The sequence below is a fragment of the Alexandromys fortis genome, unplaced genomic scaffold, assembly GCF_014885135.2.
Source record: "Alexandromys fortis isolate MF-2015 unplaced genomic scaffold, M_Fortis_MF-2015_v1.1 scaffold_226, whole genome shotgun sequence".
Taxonomy (NCBI): domain Eukaryota; kingdom Metazoa; phylum Chordata; class Mammalia; order Rodentia; family Cricetidae; genus Alexandromys; species Alexandromys fortis.
This window is the reverse complement of record NW_026068117.1, coordinates 637,037-656,325: the sequence shown is the minus strand read 5'-3', so window position 1 is coordinate 656,325 and position 19,289 is coordinate 637,037.

Sequence of the window (19,289 nt, the reverse complement as noted above, 5' to 3'; positions counted from 1 at the left end):
GGTTTCTCTGTGGTTTTGGAGCCTGTCCTGGAACTAGCTCTTGTAGACCAGGCTGGCCTCGAACTCGAAGAAAGCATTTTAAAACTAAAGTAATAGCAGTTCCCTCACACTCAATAATAAAATTAATATATCTGCATAATATAAAATGAATAGTATTATATGAAAATCATATAAAATTTGAACTCTGCAATAACTTATCTCTATGATTTTAAATTCATCAATTCATATTTAATCCCCTCCTCACCTACCTACTAAATATGTCTGCTGAGCAAATATTACTGAAATACAGATTTCTCTGCTCCTAACCAGCCAGTAAATCTACATTCATTGCCACTCAGTTCAAGTCAGTCTTTGTACCATCTACGGACTTTCATTATCCCTTACAAATTAAAGAACCGTTATACTATCCTTGCAATTCAGAAAACTTGGCCCACATTACTCCATGGCCTTGTTCCTTCTTTGACCGCCAAGAAAACCTTCTCATAACCTTTAAAGTCAAACTGAACTGCTAAAGAAAAAAAAATGTTTCATGTTAACTCACTAGACATTCTCACTGTGCGTGGAAGTTTGAGGGACATATGAGGTGTTCCTTATGTACTTGTGCCCTGGAAATGCATAGCATGACTAATTATGATTTCACTCTATTCCTCAGAAAAATCCTCTGAAACAAATCTGTATACATTAATTCCTTGTGATAAAATATATTTTGTTTCCTTACCCCTTTCCTTATACTACTCCAGGAGGTTCCTGCTGTATTGGTAAAATGTACATCCAGGACTAAGAGAATCCTACAAGCTTGTTGGAGCTTCCAAAGACCAACCATTTCTCTCTCCATGGTCTATATGCATATCCTGCAACGGAGAACATCACTGTGCAAGATGGTGTCTATGCTTTATATAGAAACTGGTGGGTATGGGATTACAAGTTTCAGCTCCTTGACTGTTTTTTAAACAAATTTAAGGACCATCAAGAGCGGAGAACTTACTAAAGAAACTGCTTAGGGCTCATTTGCAACCACATGGCAGTCAGGTTCTTCCTCTTTTATGTAAATTTTAGGGATGATGCATATTACATGTAGTTTGTGCCTAAATAAAGCCCACTCTTCTTCATGTTTTCATCAGCAAATATTTAAACATGCAATGATTTACTGACATGCTACTACATAGCCCGTGTGACTCTGGTTACTAGAAATATGGAAGGTACGTAAAAAGGAGCATGCAGGGCAAATGAGACACCAAAGAAAGAACTATGGGACATGGAAGTGGAGACTGCTGCTGCACATGAACATGAATTTCAAAAAGGCCATCATTAGGCAAAAGAGCACCATGTCCTCTGAGAGAGCAAAGCCAAGAATCACATAGAAGAGCTACTGGCTCAGAGGCATCTTACTGAGACAAGAGAAGGCTGAATCTCCAGTCCATATAAAGAAAAGGCCAAATGTTTAAGGTGGACTCAGTGTGAGTCTTTTTTTCTACTTATTAGAAGTAGGGGCAAAGTATCTAATCAAGGAAATACTTTAAATTAAGCTTGAATGAGATTATTTTTCTTAGTAAGAGGCTTACTCTCTTTAACATAGACTATTCAAATTATTATAATTATTACCAGTTAGAAAAGGGTTCACACTGGCTAGTAGTAAAGCCTAATATCTTATTGAAATTGAATGCACACTCGACTCTAAAACAATATTCTTTCCCACATGGTTTAGAATGAAACCATTTTGGAGATTATATTTCTATATTATATAAAGTGTTTCCTGTTTCTTTTGTCTTCCCTTGTTTTCTTCAATTTCTCCATTCCTTTTAATCAAATTGACACTTTGCTCTTACCATTACTGTAAATTAATATAGTTTCAATATTCCCATTTATTCATTGAATAATTATACTTGAACTGCAAAGTTTTAATAGTGTGCATGACAAATATCTAACCCCACTATGAAAATATTATTTAAATACATTGGTTTCGTTACATAAGAGTCCATCTACATTTTGTAAAACTATATATATATATAGTTTTATGTACAGCTTTTATATATAGTGTAATATATTTGTATTATTTTTATCTATATCGTATGTCTCAGCAATGAGGAACACAAAAAGGAAATGAAGACAGACAATGATGGCAACTGGAGCTTTAGTGTTCAATGTAATACAATTGCAGTAAAGATAATAAAAAGGAGCTGTTTGGAAGTTAACAAAATGGAAAATGAAAGGTACTTGGGAGATACAGGCTCTCATCTTGTTCCTGTTTTTCCAAAGCCTAAATGTGGGTAGGTTGTTCCATGTTCTTTCTTCTTATGTTCACACAAGCTTATTTTACTACCTCCTCACAACCAGAACTGGAGCTCTGGGACTCTAGCCTTATATTCATACATTTCACATCATAAATCTGATGCTTTAAGGAAGCTAGGGTATTTCCCTTTGTCTAATCATGCTCTATTTGGTCCTGCTTTCAATGTGTGTGTGTGTGTGTGTGTGTGTGTGTGTGTGTGTATTAAACCTCTCCCATACTTGGAATGTTACAAGCATACATACCAATATTAGTTTATTCAAAGTCTAACATGAAGCCTGTCTTTTTTAGTTAAGTCCTTCCTGATTGCTCTCTATCCATAAGTACTGGCCTTTTTCTAAATTTGCACTGTACTTGATCCCACTCTTAGAAGTCTGAATGGAAAACTGCCTCGAATTCCAGTTCCATGGGGTTCTGTTTCTCAGTCACACCTTCCTCTGAGTAATCTGTCTCTCTATTCGGCTAATATCGTTCATTTTTTTTTATTTCTTGCTTCTGAACAGTGAATTAGCTTAAATGATTATGTTGGTAGCTGAGTGGAGTGGCACACACCTGGAATTGCAGCACTCAGAAAAGTGAGGCAGGAGGTCCCCCTGTTCAAATTCAGCATGAGCTACATAGTAACACTCTATATCAGAATAATAATAATAATTAAAAAAAACTATACTTAGGGTGAAAGGAAAGGAAAAAATGAAAGGAGGGGACCAGTGTAGGCCAGTAATTTTATCTTCTTCTGCCACTTGTAAAATATAAACTACTATTCATCCTCACTCCTTTATTTTACAAGTTCCTTTTATTACTTTCCTCCATTAGAAGCTTTATTCTCAACTTACAATGCAGCACATGCTTTGGTGAACATAAATCTAAAACTATTTGTAATTAGCGAATAGTTAAGCATTATTGTGCAATTGTTTACTGACATACTACTCCATGTCTTGCATGATTCTTGTAGTCTCTAGAAGTATGAGACTGACAGGCATTTGCTCCCTGGAGCTAAACTAAACCATTCAGTCATTGAGAAGAGCACACCCACTGACAAGAGCGACTTACTCGGAGATTGTTATTAAGGGCCTGTAGGAAAATCCCAAGAAGGAAGAGCAGCAGTCCAAACTCCCCAGAGATCCCCTGAATGAATTTATTTTGCACACTGTGGAGCTGTGTTCCTCTTGAGTACTATTCAGGAGTTTGTCATGGTGAGAACAATTAGGAGCTTTAACAGGGATATTCAAAAACTAAACACTGAGAGCCACCAGATTCATTTTTTTATATTCAAATTTTCTCCCTTGGCTATATGAAGCTTTGTTTACACAAAATATTCTAAGGCTTCGTCTTTCCCATTCTTTACCGCTGTGTTTATCTCCCCTGGCTATGTCTCTTCGGAAATAAAGTTCACCATGACGCTGTAAACATCAGAGTGTTCCTAGTCAGTGTCATTTCTCCATACAGGAAAACGTTAACAGCTGCCTGCCTAGTATGTCTGGAGTACACTGCAGCATCTATCCTGAATGAAAATATGCCCTTCACAATCTTCTCTCACCTTATCATCTAGAATACACTCCTCTGAAGGCAGCTTTGAATGAGGAAAAAAAGCTAATATCATCCTTTCTGTGTTACTATTGCAGTCCAAAGGAGTGACGCTTGCCATTACAATATTTCCATTTAGCATATTAACAGGGATTCATATGCCAAATATTGTAACAAAAAAATAAAAAGGCCTTAATAAGATACACAATACTAAGTGGTCAATCTCGAGATCATGTACATATAAACGCTAAATGCACTCAGAAGATTATACTTATTTATGCATATATATGATGAAAATAATCAAAGAAAAAGATGCCATTACTTTGAGAAGGAGAAATGGGTAGGACAGGGAAAGACCTGGAGGGAAAGGAAACAGGGGGTGCTGGAGGAAAGAAAGAAAAGGGGATCAAATTTTGTATTGTAATTTAACTACAATTTAAAAATTAGCATGTTTAATGGTGTTTATGTATACAGAGGTCTCTGTGTAGACACTAGAATATAGATGTAAGTACACTTAATACAGAAAGATAATTCAAAGATACTAGATAAATAAATCTATGAACTGCTGGTTTTTGGTTATAGCTATGTTATTGTAGGCTAGCAAGCTCTATAAATATTGCTCTTTATTTTCCAAAAATTACTCCATAGTTGCCTATATAAGAGAGTGATCCTATTATTGGAGACATTTACAAAGAGGTTCTGTCTTTAAAGTGGAGTGAGTGACTAAAATATATTTAGAAAAGGGTCCTCTCAGTGGAATCCCTTGGAAGCAAGCGGGTAGCGTGCACTATAGAGACAAAGCAGACTGTCCTAAAGGCCAGAGAGTGAAATGTTTACAGACGTAATTTCTGGGTCACTTTTTTTGACAGAAAGAGAAGAATTCTATACAAGAGCAATTCTCTGCATGAGAGGAGATATACAACTATTGGGGAAAGAACTGTTCAGAAAAAGCAAGGAGACTCACCAGTGACCTATTTTTCCCAACTCTTCTCTTGTATGATGTCCACAGACATCAAATAAAGTCAAGAGTAGGACAATAGGCATAAAGATAAGACTTCAGCCCATACAGTACAAGTGGGGCAGGAGGAGAGTAATCCTAAGTCACTAAAGCGAGTTAGAGTTTAAAGTATTACATTTAGTAACATTAACCCCAACAAAGAAACTTTGTTTCCTTACTGTCTACTAAGAAGACAATATGGTATGTCAGGGCATATTGCAATGTAAATAAGATACTAAGCTGTGGGATTAAACCTTATCAAGAAATCAAAATCATAATCAATGAACAGGCCAACAAACGATCAGATCTCAGGCACTCAATTTCATTTCACTGGCCCACAATTTTCTTATGTAAAATGACATAATGGGCATCTTTTACCCATCAACTTTGTACACTTCCATTAGATTCTTATGACACTACCCTAGTTACCTCTGGATAGATCTATTAAAATGAATTTTATTGTGGCAGCAATATAATCTATTTTAAAAGTCATTATTTTGTGATGCATACATAATGGTCTTATAATAATCTGTATAACATAAATTTGAAATTCGGTTTGAAAATGGTGAAACTTCTGGAGGTTATACACTCCAAAACCCACATACCCCACTAACTTAATTCTGTGGATTCAAGATCCACAGGAAAAGTTTACTTTTCTTTTTCAACATTTGATAAACATGGCTCATGTGCAGATGCAATGTTTAGTATTTTGACTGTATGTGAACATTTTATTTAGTTCATTCTAGAACTTTCGTTCTTCACTAAACTTTGTACATAGATGAACAATGCATTCTGAAGACATTTATTCACTCAGTTGTACACTCCCTAATACATTTAAATATTTTTGTTATCATACATTTTCTTTATCAAGTGATATTGAAGGTAAAACTGATTAAATGGCTTTCAACATTTTTAAAGTAATTTTTATTTCATCTTATTTTATGTCTATGGATCTTTGGTGAGCATGTATGTCTGTACACCATGTGCCTGCATGGTACCTCTAGAAAGCATCAGATCTTTTGGAAGTGGAGTTAAAGGTGTGCACCACTGTGTGGGTGCTGGGAACCAATCCCAGGTTCTCTAGAAGAGCAGCCAGTGCTCTTAACGGCTGAATCACCTATCAAGCCCAATTAATACTTAGTTTCATTTAAATTAATAAATAAGTCCATGATTACCACTATACTAACAAAATGGATATTGCATGTAAATATTGGTACAATAAGAATGTATCAATTAATTAACCTTAACAGGGCCAGGGAAAGATTTTCAGTTGTTCAGTGAATTTACACACCACATACTATATCCTGGCAGTATTTTTAAATACTGTCTAATTTTACTCTCAAATTTAGGTAGAAACCACATTGTTAATTTAATTCTATTTATTGTAATGTGCATGCATGTGTGTGTACATGCAGGTAACTATAACAAATCTTTGAATATCTTATCATGAAAAATGATCCTCTTAATGTTATAATATGAAAAAAGAAATAAAATACTAAAGAGCTTTGCTTTCTCCCTTTGCTTCATCCACAGCTCACTGCTTGGCAATTTCAGATTATATGATTGGAAGGCAATACTAAGCCACTCAGTCATCCCTTTTCCGTAGCTATAAGCCTTAGGAATCTTAGGCTTTTGGCACTTAAATAGTGTATCTGCACAGCAGAACCAGAAAAGCATGCCAACTGAGGATTTGTCATTGTGAGCCAATGGCCAGGGTAAGCAGCAAGGGGTATGTCCATTGAGCCATGTGGTTGGACTGTAATGGTATGCTATACACATTGTAAGACTCTCCAGGGTGGCATTCTCTGGGTGAAAATTAAAAGCATATTTGTAAGGTGATTAACTGAATTTGTCAAATAAACAAACCTATTTACATTTCTATGATATTCCTTTGCAAACCTACTAGATCATAGCTGAAGTATTGTCATGACCCAGACATGTATTTTAAATACAGGATAGCAAAGAAATAACTTGCTATTTATAGGCACCAACAAAGTAAGATAAATATACATGACAAGATTCATCCAAAATAAAGAAATTCTGAGGATCTTTAATATAAAAACCAAGAGACTTGGAATTAGAGGAGGTTATATTTTAATACAAGAGCTATTTAAATTTATGAACATTAATTTATTTTTACAAGATTTTTACAGTTTCTAATTCTATCTTAGCCAAAACATAAAACCCCACTTCTTAGACTCTTTAGTCATCCACATAAAGCATATACAGAAACTCAGATAATGAACTATGTCCTCGTTTATGTGAATATGTTGGTGTTAAAAATGCAAGCATTAAAGCAATGCAGCTTTAGCAGTGACACACATGGGGGATTGCCTCCCCCTAAAGAACGTTAGTAATTATTGCAACTAGAAAATTACAAACAGCATCAGAGCCTTTACATTCTCATTTTCTCTATTACTCTGGGTACTCAAGCCCATATACTTTGGTAAATAAAATGATCCTTGAGAGTGGCTTTGTGGTTAGTTGACCTAATTCAGGTGGTAGCAACAAGTTTGTTTGTAAGCTTTTGTTTGTGTAGTCCTCCAGCCAGAAACAGATCCCTTGTCCTCAGGGGCATTAAGGGGGAGAAAATGATCTCCTTAAAGTAGCCACACAAAAATTTTTGAATATGATTCAAATGCAGCTCTTTTTGAATTACTTAAAACAACTATATTCCCTTATGGGTACCCCTGAAAAACAAAACTGAGTGGTGAGTGAAATCTCATATCAGAAGCTTTTCATTTGTCTATGTTGTTTAATCACCAAATGATATTATCTACAAGGGAATTGGAATAGATACGAGGAAATGTTTATAAAGGTTAAAATTAGGACACGAAAACGATATTCTGAAAAATCCATAAGATAGGGGAATTCTAATTTTGCATATGTTTCTAAGGTAAAGCCTATTGATAAGCATTTAGACACACTGTTACCTTTTGTTCAGTGCAACAAGTAACTATTCTATTTTTTATGTATATCTGGAAGTCTTACAGGTCAAATGTAATGTCAGAGTGTACAAGTGTCCTAAGTAACAGAGCCTGAAATACAAGTCAGGAAACCTTGGTCAATCCAGTATTCTACAGCTGAATTCCTTTCTTTTTGAGATTCTTGATTTGACTAATGAAAATTGGACTGGAATTTAATAAGAAAAATGCTGACATGACCTTATCTATATCTGCTCAAATAGTGAAATTATAATTTTGCTCCATACCTCAGCATTACCAGAAAGCTTGCTACTTTTAAATCTTAATAATCAATACGTCTTTAGTTGCCAAAAAATCTAAAGTAGCCCTCCTTATGAAAACATGAGATTTCTCAACTGTCAAGATAATGTCCATTTTAATACTAACTATATACAAAACATTTCAGTAAATATACAAGAGTCTAAAAGATTTCAAAATAGAAATATTCTTTTTCCAAGTTCAGTTCCAGAAAATGTTTTACGTATCAGTCTCTTTAAAATAAGGTTGATTTGTTCACATACACTGCAATAAAAAATGTCATTTAAATTTTCCCTACTTATGGGACTATTATGATTACCTGTTTTCTAAATCGCCCAATTTTACTGAAGTAATTTATCAGGGAAGAAATCAGTACCTTACATATTCATATCATAAATGGTAGTTGTTCTCCCTAAAATTTTCTAATACAAATACATGATTTTAGCTTTTAAAAAGCAATAAAACACATTACACCACCTTTAAAAAGCAATAAAATAGAAAAATGCATGTTATATTTTACACCACTCACTGATTGTATCTTTAAATGCTTTCTTATTAAGCAAAACTATTTATTATTGATTTGTAGGATATTTAATATCAATGCTATGAAGTGTCTTCATTACATAATCTTCCTAAAGAAAGTAACAGGTTACAAGTAGCTATTAAAATGTCTGAAACTATCTATCCTGATGTGAGTATATTTGGTCTTTAAGCAAATAGATAGCAATTACATGTATGTACTGGTTTCACACTCAGTGTCTTTTGAAATAGTCTTCTTTCCCATCTATATCTATTTCTATTCTTTATTAGGATTAGAAAACCTCAATAAGTTGCCCTAATGGGCAACGTATGTATGCTGTAAGCCAGAAAACAACTAAGGAAGTCATTTATAAAATGTGAAAATTGAGGATATAGGGGAAAAAATCATTGCAGGCTGTATTTCTGCACGTAGATAGAGACTAACAGCCTGGGAGCAGCCGTAGTGTTACCCTGACCCCTGAAGGAAGGAATCAGGAGTTAACTTCACATTCAATTTCCTACACAATATGAACACCAAACCTCCAAATTCACTGGCACAATATATCAATGTTTGGGCATGTCCTGCAGAAATAAGAAAGTCACCTCAAATATCAGACCACAAAATTTCATTCCACAATCCCACCATCTGATTTGAGGTGAGAAAAATCTTTTCAAAGTTACTTAGGGAGTCTCTAGATCCTTCCTACCCCTGACTCTACAAAAATGAAATGCAAGAAATCAAACAAAAACAGAAAGAATCATCTCAGCATTCAGAAAGAAAGTCTTTTAGCCATCTTCTCAAAATAAATGCAAAGGAAAATTAGAACTAGGACTACTACATAAAACTCAAATAACCAGGGTTAGAATATTAGCAGCTTTCATGTTTGTGGTGTGTGTGTGTGTGTGTGTGTGTGTGTGTGTGTGTGTGTGTGTGTGTGAATATATGATCTACTTATGGGGAGCAAATCCTGAATCAGTGGAAGGCCTAAGTAGCTGATGTGCATCTGCTTCAAAAAAAAAAGGAGAAAAGAAAAGAAACAAAGAAAGGAAAAGGAAAGAAAAAAAGGGAAAGAAAAAAGCACAGCTTCAAATAAAGCATGAAGGAAAATGACATTTTATTCTGCAGTGTTCCCTCCTCTGTATAGTGAGCACAGTGGATTTATCCCATCTCATGGTGAAAGTCTCCAAGGACTGCGACATGTCTTTTAAGGCATTCATTAAGTAAAACTTGAAAATAGATGGCTCTTGATATCTAGGGTTTGTGTTAGCAATGAGTTCGAAACCATTGTGGGTTGTGGTTTTCTTTTTGTTTGTTTGTTTGTTTCTTTCTTTCTTTTTAAATTAACATGATGCAGTTACCTTTAAAGATTTTTACTTCTCTTTTTTTTCCTGAGGGTAAAAATGGCCCAGAACAAGGTTGTCATGGGAAAGATAAAGGTAAGAAGCACTCATTTCTGACACACCATGGAAGCAATCATCTTTTTTTTTTTTTCCAAGGGAACCACCAGACTGAAATCTGCATCAAGCTCTACCAGGAAAAATGCAAGAGGGGACACTAAATGGTCCTTCCCTTCAGTCTCTCTCAGTCATTTCAGTGGGTTTAACTTTCCACTCAGTTGAGGTCACATATTTCAACCATAGGGAAGAGAACTATGACCTTGGCTGGAATCATCAGCTCCAGAGACTCAATGGGGCACTTGTGAAACATTGCAGACACATTTTGACTCTCCACGGGTGTGGCTAAAATTGCTCCCATCCAGCCCTAAAGCTTACATGATCTGCTGCTAGCCCTCAGAAACTCACTGTGAGAAAACTCATGTTAAATTCGCCGCAGAGATCAAGGTTTACAGGACCCTTGGAGCTAATCTCTGTCTGCCCTCCTCCTCTGTTAGCTGTTAGACGCCTTCAAAAGTTAAGAGGGTGATGGAGGCTCTCTCTATACAATCATTCCATCTCACTATCGTTGACTGAAGCTCACTGATGTAATGAAGTTACATAATCACCGATTATGCACGACTTCCATCCATCTTCCTACATATCCACATCTTGTCTCCCCTCCCCTTCAGATCAATCTACCAGGTGAGATTTATAACACATGCAAATGCTTCATTCTCTCATCATAGGAACTGAATATGGGACTTTAGCATTGCAGTACAGTGCACTGAACCACGTCATCAATATCGATTTTTTTATCCCATTTCCCAGGCAGAATATGTTTAAAGAATCCTGAGTGCTGTAGTCTCTAACTTTTTAGCAAAAGGCTAAAATAACAGATAGAACACATCTTCAACTTAAGGTTAAGAGAGGAGTACAATTGACTGCATTTCCCAAGCTAGCTGCATTGCAATAAAAGGATCATCTCCACTTCCAGACCTTTGACTCCCTGGCACGTGGGTCTTAGCTTCAGCTATTTAGGGTATTGGGTAAATAATTCTATTATTGGGTAAGCAAACTTAGAAAAGAATGTACGATGGTGATATTTAAGATAATATTACTATATTATTCTGTTTTACTGATTATTTCAGCCTTTTCTCCTTTCACTCTGAATGATAATCCACTAAAATAGACAGAAAAGTAGTCCACAGCACTTAATTATCTCCAATAACCACAACCTGGAGAACAATTAACAATGATTATCACCTTAAAGTTTAGCAACTTGACAAGTGGGGTATCCCTGGTCCCATTGCGGCTGGGAAATGCAGCAGAATGCTGCACTGAGTTGAAAACATATTTCTTTTAAAGAATAAAGAGTCGCTTATTTTATTTGAAATGGGCTCTTCAGTAAGTGCTCCTTTTACCGATGCTATCCGTCCAGAATGCATGAACCACAAATATTGCCTCCAAACAAAGAGTGTCTATCCGGAATTAATCCAAGACTCTCTTCCACACTGAAATAATTAGGAAGTGATTCTTTGATTTATTTCCAGTTATACTCAGAATGCACACACACACACACACACACACACACACACACACACACACACCCAACTGCAGTTATTCCGTTCAGTGCCAATAACGGCCACATCACAGCCATCAATGCGATGCAGCAATCACCCAAGTCACCCATTCCCATTACAGACGCCCAAGTTTGCTCACGCCACTGATGGGTCTAATATAAAAATGACCTTACCCACAAGAGTCTTCCGAATTATTCTCCTCCGGATATCAGTCGGTAAGGTAATTGCTGGTCATCACAATGCGTATTCAGAAAAATCCACGTTTTACTCCTGTGTTCTTTTTCTTGTTTTGGCTAGCAATTAATATTGTGAACAAGATACCCATTCACAAATGCCAAGTTCACCATAAAAGCAGATAATTCCATACAGATCTTCCCTACAAGACTGTCTCCAGTTAGTTCTCAAAGTGCCCGATTGTTTAGTGACGATACAATCCAGGTGCAGAGCAGGGAAGGGAAAAAAAAAACACTAGGAGGAAAAAAGAAACGGCAGAATAAAAAAGGAGACACTGAAGGAGGAAAGATCAGAAAAAGAGGAGAAAAATTTAAATGTGTGATTTTTTTTTTTGTTCTTTTGTTTTTTGTTTTTGTTTTTTGGTATTTTTTTAAGAAGGAAGGAAAACGGACGATAAGTGAAGAAGTCTGTGAGCTCTCTGACAAGAATCGGAGTCTTGCTTGCAAATCTTCTGAATACATGTAGCCTTTCAAATCTTCCTGGTCCCCAAGTAAAATTTCCAGATCCGGGATGCAGCCATAAGAAAGAATCCTATGTGTATTTCACAAGTATCCCGCAATAACAGATCCGACGGGGTTTTCCTTGTACAGTACTGCTATGTGAAAGCACACAACCCCTGCTGTTTGGGAAGGTGTCTCCTGGGTCCTAGCTCTCTTCAGCAGACCCCAAAAATGATTTTTCAAAAGAGAGTGGGTGGGGGGAAGCAGCTTTGCGTTTATCTTGAATGATGCTAATCCTGAGCGAAAACGACAAGCAAACCGCGAACAGCACGAGATCTTGATTAATAGCCAGAATCCACTTAAAATATCCCAGGGAAGAGGGAGCGAAAACAAGAAAGAGAAACTGCAATGCATAAATGATTCCAGTGTTTCTACAAGATCGGTTCATTTGATTGAATGCATTCTCTGGTTTGCTGCAAGTCATAAAGAGGATAGTATTACTGCCACCCAATGGATATTTTAGTACTAGCCAATCCACAGACAGCCACCGCTTTGCGAGTTTTAGTTCGCAGAAGACCCGAAGAGGAAGGACCGTAGCCTGGGAATCTTTCGGAAAGGACCCTGGAAGGAATAATGGGAATCCATCCTAACCGGCAAAAGTGTCCCAGCCAATTGGACGTTTACCCAGGCTTGCCTTAGCCACCTCAGAATTGTGGTTACATTTTTATAGGCAGCTGAAAGGTACAGAGAGCGATGCCTGGTCTGACACACTCATAATATCCTCCTTTCGTCTTTTCTCTTTGAAGATTTATTATAGCGCGCGATCTCTCTCTCTCTCTCTCTCTCTCTCTCTCTCTCTCTCTCTCTCTCTCTCTCTCTNTCTCTCTCTCTCTCTCTCTCTTCCTCTCTGCCCCCCCCCCAGTTAAAAAAAGTGGTGGTAGTGACATGAAAACCCAGCTCAGTGTCTCAGGTGGCCAGGTGATAATAGGTCCTAAAGGCAGTTTTGCAAAGTGCCCGTGTGTGTGTGTGTGTGTGTGTGTGTGTGTGTGTGTGTGTGTGTATTGGTATGTAAACGGTAAGTCCTTCAGGCACTTACCCTCTCAGCAGGTGCCCCCTCGGTTTCTGGAGAAGCTAAATCTTCCCTTAGAGAAAGGGGTTTGGGAAAGAACGCTTGTGACGGGCACCCCTTGAGCAGAGGGGGTGGGGAAGGGAGTAGGGGAGTGGGAAGAGGAACTGTCAGGGCGGGATCGAAGAGGATCCTCTTCTCAAGCAGGCAAGATTTCCTCACTTCATTAGAGTTCGCTTCATTTTTCGGAAACGGATTTGTGCTGAGGAACGAGGGACAAAAGCAGGTACTTGGAGATAAATAAGGGAGTTACTTTACAGTTCCTTGCCTTTTTACCTTGAGCTGTTATGAAACTCTTACTTCTGTGATTCCCAGATTTTAATGTATGCACTTTCATTCTGGAGATGTAGTGAGAGGCCTGAGAGCCCGAGTCTCTAATAAGCTGGTGTGTGGACTATAATAATGCTGTCAGATTACATACTGCACTTAGAGTAGCAAGCCCCTGGGGAAGTGAGCATATTTACACTGCAGCCGCAGCACAGGTTCTGACAACAGTAAACAGGGAAAGAGGATGGATAAATGCTTTCCTGCCACCATCCCCCCCCCCCCTTCCCTCCTCACACTTCGGCTTTTCCCATACACCCACTGCAGTGGCAACTCTGCAAACCTTAACTTGCTGAACAAGGTTTTCCTCAAGCTTTTGAACTGGAGAACTTCATGAGATACACCAAAGGTAGAAAAGTAAACAGGCAAAACAACCTGGTACCTTGAGAGCTAGATCGTCATGTAATTCCGGGACTAAAGCACAAATTGGAAGTAGAGAAAAATGAGATGAGGTGGGAGGGGGTAAATTAATTGGAAGCTAGACTACTAAATCAGGGCACAGGTGAGAGTGAATGAGGGCTGGGAGCCAGAAGTGGGAGGTAAATCTATATTTTGATGGACTGTCCATAAAATTGAAATTATAAACCATAAACCAATGTGAGGGAAGATGTGTTAAATTGCTAGTGCATTTTCAAGACTTGCATGGTTTTTCTGAAGGGATTTAACCCAGATTAACCTCTGGTATGTCTGTGCCTCTCTTCTCCACACACCCTCCCCACGTGCTACAATTTGGAAAAATCTCAAGGCCAGAGTTTGAAGAAAAAAATTCTACTAGTACCTACTAGTGAATGATACATTTTCCTATCCCTTGTCGCACCGTCGTTTTGCTGACCCACTTAAGTGAAGAACTAGACTTCCAATGTACTGGGGAGGGGGGGGTAATTAACACACTTTGTTGCTTCAAGCAAGTTCAGAAGTAAAAGTTTAGGCCACAGGCTCAGACCGGAACTAAAATTCGATTCCTAAATTGGCATAATTATCCATAAGAATCACAAATCTTTCTTGACCTCAATTTCTTTATCTGTAAAATGGCAGTTAAAATGAACCTGTTACCAAGGTGTGACCCAGGTCCGCATGAGAGACAATTCAAATCCCTTATGCAATGTTTCTGCAAATCAGTCTGTTACCTCCACAGGGAACAACTTGAAATATTACCTCGACATGGGTTACAGGGAACATCAGGAAGCTTGGATTAAGGCTTAAAGACACAGGTGAGTGTTGGATCATTACAAACCTATTGAAAGGGATGATTTTAAAAGCTTGCTCTTCAGATCAAGAACGGGAAGTGTTTGTTTGAATCTGGGGTGAAGCATTGTCTATTCCTGGATCTCACAGAGTCAACTGTGGGCCTCACTGTTTGTTGCCATGGGATCCTCTTTGTGCGAACTGTCTTGAACTGTGTGGGAACATTTTCCTCTTGCCTCCCTTCAGTTCTTTCTCTAACTCTTCTGAAGATATGTGTCAGAACAAAATGTAGCTGCATTATTGCCAATTAAGACTAACAGCAGCTGCAAGGTGCATCTAATTAAGAAATTTAATTACTTCACTGAATTCTCGTTTGCAGATGTTTGAAGCATTAAACAATATATTGTGATTTTCTTTTAAAATCTGGAAACGGCTGACCTCTCTCCATGTTGGGAATGAAACAAACCCTGGATCCACGGTGGGTGTGAAAAAGAAGACTTTATGCCAGGTGTGATACAACATATCTAAAATTTCAGCATTCCGGAGGCTGAGGACAGAGGACGTGAATTCCAAAGTCGTTTGAGCTACACACTGAGTTCAAGGTTAGTGGGTAGCACAGTAAGATATTTCTTTTCAAAAGTGCTTTGACATGAAAAGTATATACCCTGATAAACTGCAAATATGGGATGATATTTTCAGGATGGGGTAATAGTATGCATAACCATGAAGGGTTTTTTTTTTTTTAATTTTATTTTAACAAAGGAAATCTCAAAACACTGAAAAAGTATTTCACTATTTGAGTAGAGTACTTGCTTTGTACATAGATCTCAAATGCTCTTGTCTTTGCCAGTAACAGGATAGTTAACAGTAAGTTTGGTGCTGCATTATGGGAATTGTAGGCTAGAATGCAAAGCATTGTGGGGTTTGTAGTAAAAACTGACTGCAGATTAATCCATGCTCTTAGCTTTTCTCAGTGGAAGAAACTGCTGTTCTAGTTTCTGATACTAGGGGAAAAAAGAGCATTAAGATACTTTATAACATTAATGAAATAAAGTTTAATAGTACTAGAATGATGAAATTAGGGTTTAGGTACAATAGTACTGTGACTGAGGAAAATACAATAAGATCTACTTTCGCAGCCCAAAAACAACCTGAGAGAGCAGGTTTTTGATATTAATATGTTATAGCTGAGATTTTAAAAAGCACAATCACATTTATTTTTGGTGGTAATATGTAATAAAATGCTAAGCTTACTGTCTATGGAAGAAATTAGTGAGCAGTGGAAAATAATTCTAATTCTTCTTGATTCTATCTTATCTATTGGTATCTGAAGTGTTATTTCCTACTCTTTTTTTATCATACCTCAGATATGTGGAGAACAGTTTCATTGACCCCCCCTTTTAGGTATTTTATTATATAAAACTACTTTGCATGTTTAGAGTATTTCCTCAAAGCCAGAAACGTTTTTTGGAGTTATTTCACTCAGTCCACATTTAATTAATTATGGTAATTTATAAAGAAAAATTATAATTCAGCCCATTTTTGTATGTCAGTGATGCTACATATATAAATACACAATTCACAGAGGTTTTCGTTTAATCCATCGCCATTTTATTTCAAAGTTCAATAAGCATTTTCTGTATGATATGGGAAGTCACAGTCTAACTTCCCAGTAATGCTGGATGAAATCAACTCCCCTTTTATTACAAAGACTAAAACACAACTCTTTATAGCCTGTGAAAGTCACCATTATCATGCTAAGTTACTTAGAAAGTACTTTATACCTAAGGTTGCTTCCTTCTCTCTTTTTCTCCTTAAAGAGGCCTCCATGCACAAAAACATGGCAGTAAAGCAAACTATTATTACAGACATAAATAAATGCACTATCACGTGCCCTCCATTTTCAGGCCTTTTGCCAGCAACATTCATTGGAACCCACCACCACATATTCTCAAATGAGGTACAGACAAAGACTTGAGCATTTCAGCAAAATTCCACCATAATGTTAGGAAATAATAAAGAATGCTATGAAAAAAGCAAACAGCAACAGGAAAGAAAAATACCATGCCTGCTTTTCTTTCAGATTTCTAAGTTTTGAATCATAAAAATACACAAATATATATCTTTGTGAATGCAGTTTACATTATTGTTCATACTGTGCATATTTCTTTTATGGTCATAAAAATAAAAGCAATGCCCCAAATGAAACACTATGTACATAAGCGATGCAAATGCATCCCCGGTGGAAAGCCGGCTGGCTGCTGGTGGGAGGGTATATTTATACAGTGCCTTTCATTTGGAAGGTTCCCAAAATGATTTGCAAACTGTATATAGAGGAATTGCTCACCATGGAAATTCACCCACTTCCAGGAGAGAATGCAGAAGTCATTCCATGCTGACAACCAGTTTAAAAAAAAACACAGAACAGAACTTCAGGTGGGCAAAATACTCAAATCATAATCAGTTCTGGAAATAATCACGAAATACCCATTATGTGCTGGGTTCTGTTTGAGATTTGAAGAGTATTCTTTGTGGGTATGTGTGGTCAACTTTTTCATTTTCCCAAAGCTTATACATAATTGCAATCTGACTGGAACTTCGGAATTAAAAGCTCCGTTTCCTGGTAAATGTCTGATCTCTGCAAATAGTTCCACAGAAATAGAACTCTTGTTACTTTTGTGTTTATTTATATCTTACTTCATGGTATTCAGGACACATGACCTATTGCAATATTTTCCACTTTAGTCTTAATACACACCAGAAAGAAAAGAGAGAGAGAGAGAGAGAGAGAGAGAGAGAGAGAGAGAGAGAAAGGAGGAGGAGGAGGAGGGAGGGAGGGAGGAAGAAAGACTTCTGAGACTTCTGATAAGGTGGTTTAAGCAGACAAAATCGTACTAACACTTCCTAGGTTGAATGATTTGGAAGGTGATTGGGCAGAATTCAACCTTTACAGCAGTGGTTCTCAACTTTTGGGTTGTGATCCAATTGGGGGGGGGTGTTGAATCACCCTTTCACGAGAGTTATCTAAGACTATCGGAAAACAATCACACTATGATTTCTAACAGGAGCAAATTTACAGTTATGAAGTAGCAAAGAAATAAATGTATAGTTGGGGGAATCACCACAACCTGAGGAGCTGTATAAAAGGGCTGCAGCATTATGAAAGCTGAGAAACACTATTCTACGTGGTTTGGGAAATTCAATGAAAATATATCAATGTAACCGCATGGAAGATGGCTTCTTGTGACATGCTGCAGAGCACCTTAAGGTAACTAAGACAGAAAATGCAGTTTGCATAAGGAAGGGAACAATGTGAACTAGTATTCCAGAGCATGAAATGCAGAGTCAAATTTCAGTGTTGTCTCAATTAACTAGATGATTAATATTTCTCAAGTGAAAATAGAACAGGAAAAGAAGTGAAAGCATGCATTGTTGAAGTTCAGCCCAGATTCACTGAGGTTCCAGCTCTATGTGGTGACAACCACCAGCTGCTTCTTTAAGATTTGCTTCCAAAGGCCAGAAAATTGTACCTTGGCTATTGACTAACTGGTGTTGATTCAGATACCATGGCTCTGTTTACTATAGCTCAGAAAAAAACATGTGGTGTGCGCTGCAAGCTCTCCCACAGGATCAAGCTGAGACTGGACCTGTGTTTTTAGTCACATGCTTGTTTTGATTCAGGGTAACAAGTAATAATCATAGATTTTATGTCTTGCTTTCAGATATTTAACTTGTGTGTCTAAAGACAGTAATATTTGTCCTAGTAGCTGTTTGCCCACCTAGTACATGTTTTAAAGTGCATTGCGAGCTGTTGGCATTCAAGGGATAAGTGGGGTAATCTTTGTCCTTAAGTAGCTCATATCTAATTTTAGAGACACATGGATGTTATAATATGATAAATTCTCTACGAGAAGGTGTTAGTACAGTGATCTTCAAGCATAAGCAAAATAAAAAGCATAAATGATTGAAGATCAGGAATAAAGAGAAACACTGAAACAGATCAGTTTACTGATACCTAGAAGGGCATCACAATAGTTCTGATAGTAGAATTCAAAGTGTTTAAAATCATAGAATCTACCTTGAAGATGGCTCTAGAGACAACCTTGAGTAATCTTTTTTTTTCTTTTAGACAGAGGAAATTGAGTGTCACTCGACCAAATGACATAGTTATTTAAGCTTACACAGCAAGAAAGTGGTAAGAAGTCTCTCCGGGCATGGCTCAGCCATAGTGTCTGTCAGCCTTTTCTTTTCCAAGATAAGTTTGGGACATAATCAAGATACTGGCTGCAACAAGATCTGGGATCATTCCTGGCATATGACTCTTACTGTATGGTCTTGAGAAAATTTCTTGCCTTCTCTGAAGTAAAAAATAAATAAATAAATAAATAAATAAATAAATAAATAAATAAAGTTACTAGTTCAAACTTCTTTGGAGAATACTGTAGCACATCTATTCATTGGAGTGCTTACAGTAT